Source organism: Mus caroli, unplaced genomic scaffold, assembly GCF_978045245.1.
Source record: "Mus caroli unplaced genomic scaffold, Mus_caroli_1 scaffold_18, whole genome shotgun sequence".
NCBI lineage: Eukaryota > Metazoa > Chordata > Mammalia > Rodentia > Muridae > Mus > Mus caroli.
This window is the reverse complement of record NW_028227273.1, coordinates 43,724,222-43,736,490: the sequence shown is the minus strand read 5'-3', so window position 1 is coordinate 43,736,490 and position 12,269 is coordinate 43,724,222. Positions and strand designations below refer to the sequence as shown.

Sequence of the window (12,269 nt, the reverse complement as noted above, 5' to 3'; positions counted from 1 at the left end):
TTTTTTTTTTTTAGTATTATTACTTGGTAAGCAACTTCGTAAAATAAGTAACACAAAATAGTTTGGCTCATCTATTGTCACTAAATGAAGTTATCAGTACTGGGACAGAATTACATCCAACTGCGTTGTTGGCCAAAGGGGTCCCATGGAAATCCCCAAACAACACAGACTGTCTTCAAGGGAATAGGTGGTTGATCTGTACAAACTGACAGCAAGGTTATATTGCTGAAGACAACACAAACACAAGGAGGTTCTCCTCATTGAACAAGGAGAAATTGATCTGGTGTGTCCACACAGTACCTTCACCCCTACTTTATAGGTCTTCGATATAGGAAGGTTCTTTGCACACTACCAAAGGACAGATGTAAATACCAACCCAGCCACAAACTCTCATCTCCAATGGAATCCTGCCTGGAAGAGAAAATGGTGGCACAGAGAGTGAGAGACCTTGGAACACTCAGCCCTGTGGAATGTCTCAATCAAATCTCTCCACTCAGCGCTCAGGATATGCCTCAGAAGAGAAGACAGAAAAAGTGTAAGAGCCAGAGGAGATGCGGGACACCAAGAAATAAGGCTCTCTAAATCAACATGATTGAAGGTCATATGAACTCACAGAGACTAGAGACCAAGGCAGCATGCACAGAGCTGCAAGCTTCTGCATCAGGTCCGGTACACACACATTACGGCTTCCAGTACAGTGCTCCTATGTGATTCCTGAGTGTGGGAACCAGCGGGTCTCTGATTCTTGTGCTCTCTCCTTGAGCTATTTCCCCTGTTGGTTTTGAACAATTCCAATATACTAGTTTTTGTTTTATGTTTTATTACATTTCATTATGATCACAGAGAAGCCTGTCTTTCTTTTTGAGAGACAGAAAAGGAGTAGATCTAGAGGGGAGGTAGGAAGGAACTAGGAGGAGAAGAAGGAGAGAAACCATAATCAGGATATAGTATGTGAGAAAAGATTCTATTTTCAATAAGGGGGGGAATTAAAAATGAAGTAATGTGCTCATTTGAAGAAAAAAATGTCCTCAATTTGTGTTAGCTGGAATGATTATACAAATCCCCAGTATTTTCAAGTAATAATTTCTAACATATATGTATCTAAGTTATTATGACAATAATCATATAACTAACTTAAATTTCAAAATAGGATAAGTAAACTCAAGATATTCTTTTTGCTTTAACTACACTCATGTTGAGATAATGATATTTATTTGTTTGATCCATGAACTGTTGAAATCATGCTAAGTGAAGATTTATAATAAGTTTCTATAGGAATTTTTTATGCACAAACATCTATCTGTTTCGAAAAGAATAAAAATATTTAAACTAGGTTAACATTGATAGACAAACACTACAGATAAGAATAGCTACTCAAATGTGCCTTTAGCTTACATTTGAAAGCAGTGAATTTGAAAGTATCACACCAGGCTAAGTCTGAACACTGCAAAACACTGCACAGTCAAGAAAGACCTGTCAGAGAAGAGCTATTTACTTCTGAGGTTTCTACTAGTGTATAGGGGAGAGGCTTTGATTCAAACTAGATTAGAAAAACAATTAAATGCTTTTATTAACTTTAATATCCTCAGAAAGCATGGTTAAAAATATTATGGTTAAAGTGTAGTCATGTGCCGATACACAGTATTTTAAAGCAAACTGTGAGGAGACCGTTTAATTTATCTATATTGGAGCTGCTAAGAAAACTGCCGTAATTTCAAAATTAAAACTAGTACCAGCCTCCATAGACTGGAGATTTATGCAAAAATATGAAGACTGACCATTATGTACATATAAGGAATCCATGGATATTATGAGTTTGAATCTTCTTTATTATCTTGAATTTATCTACATTTTAAAGACCAAATAATGGTCTGATTAATTTCTCTATGTTAAAATTGTTATTTTTAAATAATAAAAACTCTTTGGAAAGAAAATATTTTTTGGGCAATGTCCTAAGTCAGATCAACTTGTCTCAGAGAATAGAGTTTATATACAACATCAAGATACTGAGAAAAGTTTCATGAAATCTTCATGTTACCTTCAGTACCACATTTGCTCTTTTGTGTGTTTTGGTTTTTGTTTTGTTGTTGTTTGAAACAGGGTTCCTCTGTGCAGCCCTGATTGTCCTGGTACTGTAGACTAGCAGTCCCGGAAATCAGAGATCTACCTGCCTCTGCCTTCTGAGTGCATATTTTAAATAGCAGAGAATGAAATGGTACAGTGGGCACAGCCCTTTCCACAAATACACATAAACACCTGAGGTCAGATCCCAGAATATTATAGAAAGCTAATATGGCTATCATGTCTGCAATTCCAATTCAAAGGAGACTCACTAAGTCTAGCCAAATCAACAAGCACCAAGTTCAGTGAAGCAATATTGTCTCAAATCTTAAGGTGGAAAAAAATAGAAGAGGCCATTTGATGGTGATCTCTTGCTTCCAGGAACCAACCCATGTACATATCTTCCAGGAACTGACCCATTTAAACACAGATACACCATCCACACTCAAACATGCTCACAAAGTTAAAAAAAAGAAAGGAAAAAATTTTTCAGAAAAAATATGAAAGGAAAATAGCAGAAGGTGTTGCTGGGTTTCCCATGGATGTGGATGGCATGAATAGTTGTAGAAAGAACTTGCTGAGCTGGTGGGTCAACAGCCTATCACTTGAAAAGTTACCTTCTGTGAACTGTACTCTGAGCAAACTTAGGACACATGACACAGGACTTCATGATGAGTCCTGACCAATAGAGTTCTACAGACTGTTAGAAGTAAGAATGCAGCTTGGAGAGTGATTTACAGAAAGGCCATACTGAGGCTCTAAAACATTTCCTAGATATCTTCAATGATCCACAAAATTATCCAAAATAACAAGCTTCTACAGTCCTGAACATAACTATGTCTTACTATAGGGAAAATTTATTTTACTAATAATTAACAAAACATATTAAGTTATGGTCTTATTTTCATAGTAATGGAACCTAGCACTGAGCTATACCAACTCTACAGGCTATCTGCCATGACCACAGCAAACTCTTACTATATACATGTCCTATTTCCAGAGAGATTTGCAGCCTAGAAATGTTGTAGTTTTGTTAATCGTAATTATTATATTTATATAATAATAAAATCTGAGTAGGCAGGAGAGAGCATATGAAAACAGACTTAAAGAAGAGCTTCATAAAAGTAAGCATGTTGTCAAAGAGTATTAGGAAATATTTATTTAAACACAGACAATAATATTAAGGTCAATGAATCACACACTTGAAATTTCACTACAATTTCACTACATGAATCGGTTTAGACAAGACTGATTCATCAAGTGACAATCTATAACTATAATCTAAAAAAAAAATACAAGTAAGGATTTTGTTAAAACTTTGGATGACTAACACTTTTTTGTCTAAAGAAAAGTTGGGGTTTTTGTTGTTGTTCCTTAAGACAGTATTCATAATGGGTATGCAAAACTTGATAAAAATGAAAAGACATCCATTAAACAAAACACTATAGGGAGGTAATATCTTTTTTGTTGTATCTAAAAACTTCCAATAGAAACTATTTGCAGGGCCGTAACTGCCATGTGTTAACAATGGTCACTAATCTCATTCACGTTTTAGCTGACGATTGAACACATTCATTCAATACTAAAAGTATTTTGAATCTAAAGTTTCAAAGTTCATACAAAAAAATCCAAGATAAATGTTTTCAAACATATCATTAATATTACAAAACATCTATCACTATAAATCTAATTCACTGGAACCTTCATACTCAATTAAAAAAATTATGAGTCCTTCAAAATTCCAAGAAGTAATGAATCAGAAAGTATATATAATTTGTAAAATGTATTTTCTATTAAAGAATTGCTACTTTAAAAATAGCTTATAAAATTTGAAACCTATAATTACTTGCATTTACCATTTTATAATGCATAATTATTAACAGAAATGACTGTTAAACCTGATAATAACCAGAAATAAAAATTATTATATTATTATATTTTAAAATCTGACAAACGAATTATCAAATTTAACTATTACTACACACCATAACAGATATCAAAGTAATTAGTTATTGATTTTATACAAACTAACAAATTAGAAGGTATCTGGAAAAATGATAAGTATGCCCTAATTAATAAATGCATTTTCTAGTTCAAGTTTGCATTCATGCAACTGGACCATGTGCTAACTTTCCTAGGATTTTAAAATTCTATAGGAAGGCAATCTTCTAGAACTGATCTTACAGAAAACAGAAAGCAAGAAAAATATATTTGAATAAGGAGTTTCATTAGGCTGCCTCAATACAGGCCTTTTCTACTATAAAAGGACAAGATAGTAGAGTTTCCTCTACCTTGTATTCTTGCTGAGTCCATTTCAGATTTAACTACAATTTGATCTCTTTGATGGAGAAACCTGTGGAAAATTACTTAAATGATTCTAAAAAACTAAGGTCAAGATGCCCCAGCTAGTTTATCTGGGCTTCTGTTACACTACCTACTTGAGCAAAACTTTCCCCTCCAGTTTATTGTGTATTATAGCTTCTGCCAAACTGCTTGCTTGCACAAAATATCCACCTATAACTGCCAAATGAGACACAGGATAGGGTTTTGCCTTTAAAAGCACTTTGATCTAAATGTCTGATACTACATTTAGGTACAGAATATCTAAGTGTACTCCCAACCAACAGGAATAGACTTTTAACTGACTGTAGGCTATGACATAACTGGTGGACTCCCTGAAGCATTTTAGAGGTTCGGGTTGTGCCCATGCCCCAGTGAGAGCCTTAGAGACTGGATCCCAAAACTTATGGTACCCACAGGAGTAGGAAGGAGTACTCTGGCTATAGAGGAGTCCTAGAGGGTATGCACCTTGATTTATCCCAGGCGCTGTGGAAACCCTCTCCCAACAATCACTGCCTAGTACTCTACAAGCATCTGAATCCAGTTCCCCAAAAGACTAAAGTCAACGGATTTGGATGACTCCAAAGGTTAAGTGTCATCTGCAGGAGGTGACATCCAGGTAGGACACAAGAGGAGAAGCCATACAGGAACATAGATTCTGCATCACTGAACTCACCTGGCCTGGTCAGATACGTGAGTGTATGGTAGCCAACACTGGCTGACTTTACCATGTGTCTCTCAGTATGAGAGATGTGTGTCTATTTCACTTTGTGTTTTTTTGTCAGTTCTATTGGTTGGAGAAACAGATCTAAAATGGGGAAGTAGTGAGTCATTGCAAGACTGTAGCCATTACTATCTCTGAGATAGCACATGACTTCCTGAAGGCTCACAGGCCACAGTGGGCTGACCACCCATGCTGCAATATCCTGCTTTCTAGTGGTGAAAGTGGCTGCACAGCAGCTGGCTACTGCCTTTTGCTATGATTACAGCAGCAGCTCCCAAGTGTTGCAGCCACCAGTTTCCCTGTATTAAACAATCTTTCTCTTGTAAAAAATACTTCCATTCTGGCTTACAAGCTGTGCTCTCGTGGTACTGACTCTAAATTACATTTGTCTTGGCCAGGCCACTCAGAGGAAGCCAAAACCTCTGCCTATTCTCTCAGCCATTCTAGAAGAAATTGATCTTCTCTTCCTGACTGTTTGGTTCTGGCTTACTTAGTTGAATACTGCTCTAGGTGAAAAAAGGTCCTGTTCCCTATTGTGGAAGAGGGCAAGAGCCCAGCCTCTCATCCAAGAGAACCCCTGCAGTCTAACCCTAGAGGCCTAAGCAGCTCCTTGTGCCCTGTAAAGTGTTCTAGTCACACTGGGGTAATGTGAGTAATGTGAGTAGTGACTGGGGTGGAAGTTCCACTCATTCATGGTTTATGTCTCCTTCTCTATCAGTGACTTGTATAACTGGAAGACTTAAAATCATTCTGTTTCAGAGAACTTGTAGGCTCTTTAACTATACATATAGGCAAATGTGGATGATTGCAGGCAGATCCTGCCCACACTGTTTACAGGGTTTACAGTAGTTTTAGTACTGGTTATGTTTCTGTAAAAGACTTATGGCTTACAATTGTGTATGATTTGGTAGCTATGGTAGTGAAAAGCCTTATGACCATTAACATTCTACGGAATATAACTACAGAAGTATAGCTTCTAATAAGGAACCCGAAAGACATTTTTGAGATGCTAGGATATTACCCATAGCACAAACAGAATGGAGTTCAGCCATGTCTGACCTAAAAGCCCTTTCTTCAGTAGACCATATGCTTAGCTTGGGTATAAAGGGTTTCTTGGCATGAACTCCCTGACTTACATCTCCAAACATGGCATCAAAGCAGACCAACCAGGGTGACCATTCCCCAGCATTGAAGGACTATGGAAGACAAAGCACTAGACTGTCACTCGGTAATGCCTTCAGAAAACACTATTCAGAAGCAAGGGGCTGGGGGGGTGTCGGAAGGACTGATATAAAGTCACAGAAGTCATGCTGTGCTTTCCTGTGACTTGTAAAGCTAAAAAGAGGTTCATAAATTTGTGGCCAGACTAGGCATTTTGAAAAGACCCTCTCAAAACAACAAGATGAAACTGCCTGAGCCAACCTTTCTAAAAGTAACAAAAGACCAAGAGCTTATGAAAATGGGTTGCATGCATTGCTGCCCCACATTAAGTAAACATGTTCTAATTTTACTCCCTATTTGCATTATATTTGTTTCCGATATAGACATGTTGCACCTCAAGAGTAAGATGCTAAGACAGAAACTGTCTTAGGAAACTGTAACCAGTCTAACAGAAATGGAGATATCTTAAAGAGACGCTTGAGTCAACTTGACTATCAAGACTACTGAAACAATGGGCCTCAAACAAATTGGAATTTTCTCAGGAAATTTAATGTTAGGAAAAGGAAAAGGCAGCAACCAAAAGAGGGCCTTTGTTTCCAGGAAAGAGTTTTCTCACAGCCCTAACAACCTGTAGATCACCCAATAGGGTGAGACTGGGGATCAGATAATGGTGGATGGACACACCCTGACTGGGACTACTTAATTGTGCATATCCTTGGCCCTCTCTTTAAATGTGATCTCCCTTCAGGACACTGAAGACAAACTTGAAACGTTTTCTAGATTTTTGTCCCTCTTCCCAATGTGGCCACAGTGAATAAATCTCCCTTCATGAATTCCATATTTAATATGGCTTTTTCAAGTTGTCTTATTGAAGATGGGTGGGCAGATCTGACTTGGAGCACAAGTTGTGAGCCCAAGTACAATAAAAATATTACAGCTAAAACATTAAATATATGGAACAAAAAAAAGTATAGTATAAGTTATAAAAGAAAAGGGCCAAGTCATACCCAAAGCATCGAAGGACTAGGAGGTAGACAGACTAGCTAGTTAGCAGACATGTAGGGAGGGGGCCGTGCCTGGGTAATAAAGATGGAGAATTCCAAGATGGCCAGCGTCTTCCTCACTCTTCTGACTTGAGACAAAAGCCTGAAAGCTTAAAACAAAGGCTTTGTAATCTTTTGTTACACACTGGCTGCTGATGAACTGGCTAAACAAGTTCAAGGCTTTCTTAGGAAATATAATACAAGAGTTCTGTGTCAATCAATGATTCTAGCTTTCTTCAAACTGTTCAACCTTAAGATAGGGAAAGGAAACACTTTGGAGACCTAAAACCCCCAGCTCCAGCAAAAGACTGATTTGGGGGTGTAGCAAAGTTTTAGTTCCTTCCCTGATTTGTAGAAGGTCTATTTCTCTGTGTCCTTGCTGTGTTTCCTCACCCACAATAAACAATTCTTCAATTGCTGTTTCTCTCTGAGGTACTAGAGAATCCTCTATTATTACATGTTGGGCTTAAGATTTTTCTTTCCTTTTAATTCTTTAATTGGCAGAAAGAGCTAATACAATCAAGATCCCTAGACTATCTCAAACCCACTCTAACTCACTGTTGTAATAGAAATTGAAAGAAAAACTTTGCACAGTAAAGCTGGTTGAAGACTGATAACCATCAAGCCACTCTCACAGATGACACTGGCAGAAATACTGTAGTCTGAAAAAAAAAAATGACTCACTGCAGGATATTGAGAAGGAAATTTAAAAGGTCCTACAATTAAATGATATGAAAACACATGTCCATATCGATGGGCTATAATGAAGGTAGTCAGTCCTTAGAGTGAGCTGTATAGCTCTAAGTGGATACAATTAAAAAAAAAAATCAAAGGTGTTTTATGATGGGGAATGTTAAGGAATTGGAATAAGAAGAACAAGACAACCCCAAAAGAAGTAGACAATAATAAATAACAAGCATCTAGGTGGAACTTGTTAAATTTAAATCAAAGACAAAGAGTCAATTAAATAAATTGTTAGTCCTTTGGAAAATGTAGCAAGATTGGCAAGTATTATAACAGATACTATAGAAATCCAGTGACTATCAGGCCTACCTAAAAACGAAACTCATTCCATTAAACTTAAAAACAGAAACTAAATAGTTAACTTTCTAGATAGATATGATCTAACAAAGTAAAATCAGATGAAATAAGTAGTTTAAGTAAACATATAGCAGCCATTGAGTGGGAAGCAGTTTTTAAAACTCTCCCACTTAAAAGATTAATAATAAATCCTGGGGCCAAAAGATGTAACTGAGAATTATAACAAACAAACCCTATAACAAAGGATACCAATACCCCTGAAATTATTTCATAAATTGGAAAAGGAGGAGGCAAAGTTCTAACCAACCAAAAACAAACAAACAAACAAAAAACAAAAACAAGAAGGAAGGAAAGAAAAAAAAACAAATTATAAACAATCTCTCAGATGAAAAAGAGACATTAAAGCTGTCAATAAAATACTTGTAAAGTGTATTCCACAACAAATTCAAGAGCACTCATTATGATCAAATTATCTTTATTCCAGAGAAGCAGGCATATTCAACATATAAATCAATAAATACAGTTAACCACTGGAGTCAAAACTGAAATCACAGGACCATTTCAATTGAAGAAGAAAAGGTCTTTGAAAAATATCTAACACCCCTTCTTAATAAAGGCTTTATAATAAAACTATGGATAGAGGAGGCATATTTCAATATAATAAAGGCTATCTATGACAAACTGATAACCATCATCATTGAAAATAAGTTTAAACAAAAAAAAAAATCAAAGTATGCACACTGAAGTCAGGAACAAGACAAGCATGTCCCATTCACTATAGTGCTTTGAGTCCTGGCCAAAGGATTAAGAAAAGAGAAAGAAACAAATGAGATACAACTAGGAAAGGAAGAAGGCTACCCCTATTTACAGATTTCCATACACGAGAGACTCCAAAATCTCTATGTGGAAAGTTCTATCTAGATCTTATAAACACCTGCAGGAAAGTGGCAGATCAGAGGTTACAAAATTATCATACTCTTAACATATTTGTCATCTTCTCTCATTGCATATATGGAATCTATACTAAAATTGACTTTGCATTAAGACAAAACAAACAAAACTACATGATAGACTTTGAAAACAGATATTCACCTTAATTACTAATACTGGAAATAAATTTTTCTACATACCTACTCTTGAGTTTTTGGTATTGCTTTTGTTTTCACTGAGACCATGTAGTGATTTAAATGAGACTGCTCTCCATAGGTTGATAAATTTGAATTATTAATCACAGTTGGCAGATGTTTGGGGAAGTATTAGAAGTTCTAGACTTTTGGAGGAAATGTATCACTGGGGGTGAGCTTTGAGGTTTTATAAACCCAGGCCAAGTAGGGGTGTGTGTGTGTCTGTCTGTCTGTCTGTCTGTCTATGTATCTGTCTATCTGCATTGATGTCTATACTTTGGCTCCTTGTGATGAGAGGTAAGATCTCAGCTACCGCTCCACAGCTATATTTGCCTGCCTGCTGCCATGCTCCCTGCTAGGATGGTCAGGGATCCAACCTCTGATACTGTAAGTAAGTTATCCCCACATTATGTGCTTCCTTTTTTAAGTTGTCTTGACTATGGTGTCTCATTAGAGAAATAGAATAGTAACTAAAACAAATAGCCAAACTATCAATCCTCCTGCCTTAGCCTTCTGAATGTCTTATGAGAAGACAGGGTGGATTTCAATGTCACTTGATTTTCAGAAAGTCACCAGAACTCCTTTTCTAGTGTATGCTGGAAAGAGAACTCAGGGCCTTGCACATGCCACTCAAATATACCACAGACAGAATTTCTTAGCGTCCCTTCTAATCAAATTTAAGGTAAAAATTTAAGCATTCTGCTTTGCTATACATAATACATAAAATAGAGAATTGAAAATCATTTTATAATTATTAAATCTGATGCTTCCTCCAATTTCCCAGTGCCTCTCTAAATTTACCCAGTGGCTATTACCTCCAACTCCACCGACAACCTGGTCTGACCTACTGCCTGCCATCTCTGCTCTGCTGCTACCTAACCTTTTGCCTAGTACTGGAACAGAAGCCAGAAGGTTCAACCTGGGCTTCCATAGGAATGCAGAGATATCTGAATGCCTTATGTTCTGTCCCTTGTATTAGGAGGCATGAGTCAAATACAGTATAGGCTCGTAAAGTTACTTAAGCCAGTGATTCTCAGTCTTCTTAATGCTTAAGTCTTTTAACACAGTTCCTCATGTCGTGGTAAAGCCCAAACATACAATTATTTTTGTTGCTATTTTATTATGATAATTTTGTTGCTGTTATTAATCATAATAGTTATCTGTAAATATCTGTTTTAAAATGGTCTTAGATGACTCTTGTGAAAGAGTCATTAGACCTCCCTTCCCAAGCAGTCTCAAGCCACAGGTTGAGACCTCTGACTTTAGACAATAGAATGGATAATATGCAGGAAAAGTTTTGAGTGACATAGTGTATGATATCACAAAGACAATCTTGCTTTCTACATTGTGTCTGATTTTGGATCTCTCTTAGAGCTTGTATATGTAAATTTGGTGGCCTGTGAGCTCCTGGGGTTTCTCATTTCTCTATCTCCCACCTCCACACAGAAGTGCTGAAATGACAGATTTGGTAGTGTGGCAAGTGCTGTATCTACTGAGTCACCTCCTCAACTAAGAACTACCTTTTGAAGGTTTGAACTGCATAAATATTCCCAGGATTCAAGGAATCCCTGAATAAATTCTCTCACTTGTTTCTAGCTGACCTTTAAAAATTGTTCACTTTGGAAGCCACAGAGTTATGAGGTATTACTCTTCTGATAGCATGATATAAATCACACATTGGAAGAGGATCATGGGCCAACACTTGTCTACTACTTTTCAAAGCCTTGACGGTTGCTGTTTTTAAACTCACCAGGTCTTCACTTGAATTCTCAGGTGATTAAATTGTCGATGTCAGTGCCCATGAAGAGCCATAGGGAACGTAGGTGGCCTTTAGTCATTTTCATCAGTGCACTGTTCTGCTACACATATGACAGGTCTATAGGGAGATTTTGACTTGATAGTGATTAGTAGGAAAAGATAGCAGATCCTGTCTAGTAACCAATTTTAGTTTATTTATTAAGAGAATTAACGTAAAACTCCGACCCATAATTGTTCCTGTCTTAAAGAATTATAGGGATGGAAATGGAGAGGCGCCTGAGGAAAAGAAGGTCCAGTGACAGGCCCAAAGGGATACAGATTAAATGGAGATCCTAAGGCCTGACACGATTACTGAGGCTATAGAGTGCTCACAAAAAGGACCGTAGCATGACCACACTCTGGAAGACCCAATAAGCAGCTGAAAGAGTCAGATGCAGATATTTTCACTCAACCAATGGACAGAAGCAGCTAACTCTATTGTTGAATTAGGGAAGGCAGAAAGAAGCTGAGGAGAAGGGCGATTCTGGAGGAGGACAAGCAGTCTCAATTAATCTGGACACCAGAGATCTTTCAAAAACTGGACCACCAAACAGGCAGCATACACCAGCTGATATGAGGCCCCTAACATACATACAGTATAGAACTCCTGGGTCTGTGTTCATTCATAGATGAGACTGGACCCAGGGAGTTTAAAGGTCAGGTGGGGTGGCAGGGGTAGGGGGTAGGGACACCCACATGGAGACAGGGGGTGGGGTGGGAGGTAGAATGGGATGTGAAACTGTATGAGGGTGGACAGGGTGGGGGCAGATGTAAGATGGGGGTTGGTAAAGGGGGTAACCGGGAAGTGGGATATCATTTGAGATGTAAACAGATGGGACGATTAATGAGAGAGAGAGAGAGAGAGAGAGAGAGAGAGAGAGAGAGAGAGAGAGAGAGAGAGAGAGAGAGAGAGAGAGAATTAACAGCTAGTACAGATCAGTGAGGCAATGATTGCCAAAAGCCACGTTTCTTCAGGTA

General features: G+C 37.6%; 1 protein-coding gene across 1 annotated transcript in view; it reads right to left on the bottom strand.

The window, feature by feature from the left end:
* Tbc1d5 (TBC1 domain family member 5) overlaps nucleotides 1-12,269 on the bottom strand; it is a 462,126-nt gene that overhangs the window by 272,322 nt on the left and 177,535 nt on the right. The window lies entirely within an intron of this gene.